The sequence below is a fragment of the Eimeria mitis genome, genomic scaffold, assembly GCF_000499745.2.
Source record: "Eimeria mitis Houghton genomic scaffold, Emh_scaff1755, whole genome shotgun sequence".
Classification (NCBI taxonomy): domain Eukaryota; phylum Apicomplexa; class Conoidasida; order Eucoccidiorida; family Eimeriidae; genus Eimeria; species Eimeria mitis.
The window spans coordinates 1,851-2,737 of NW_013570072.1; positions in this window are offsets into that span (position 1 = coordinate 1,851).

The window sequence follows — 887 nt, forward strand, 5'->3', positions numbered from 1 at the left end:
TCCTCCTTTCTTTTCTCTCTCCTGCAACCGCTGCTGCTGCTACTGCTGCTGCTGCTGCTGCTGCTGCTACTACTACTGCTGCTGCTGCTGCTGCAGCAGCTGTTGTTTGTGTGTGTGTTTATGTGTTTATGTTTGGGGTGTACAGACAGCTGGGTGTAGCGGGGGCTTGTCGTGTTGTTTCTCTTTTTTCTTTTTCTGTTTTTCTTCTTTTTTTTTCTCTTTTGAAACACAAATACATCTGGCGGCCTCTTAAACAATAAATCATATTCTGCTGCTGCTGCTGCTGCTGCTGCTGCTGCTGCTGCTGCTGCTGCTGCTGCAGCAGTGGGGCTCTGCTGCTGCAGCTGTATCTGTTGCTGCTGCTGCTGCAGCAGCAGCAGTGCATCCGCTCAGCAATATAAGCAGCAGCAAGTGCAGCAGCAGCAACAACAGCAGCAACAGCAACAGCAGCAGCAGCAATAGCTGCAGCAGCAACAGCTGCAGCAAAGGCAACAGCAACAGTTGTAACACTAATAGCAGCGACAGCAGCAGCAACAGCAGCAGCAGCAGCAGCAGCAGCAACAGCAACAGCAGCAGCAGCAGCAGCGGGACGAGCTGAGGCAGTCCTCAGTGGCTCCTGCCTAAAGCTGTTATAAACTAAATGCTGCAGCAGCAGCAAGAGCTGCAGCAGCAGCAGCAAGAGCAGCAGCAGCAGCAGCAGTTGCTGCTGCTGCTGCTGCTGCTGCTGCTGCTGCTGATATAAGTTTGAATTGGTTGTTTGCTGCGGTGTATAGGTAGCTCTAAACCCCTTCCCTTAAAGCTTTTATCCTGGGCTGCTGCTGCTGCTGCTGCTGCTGCTGCTGCTGCTGTTGCTGCTGCTGCTGCTGCTGCTGCAGTTATCTCTACCT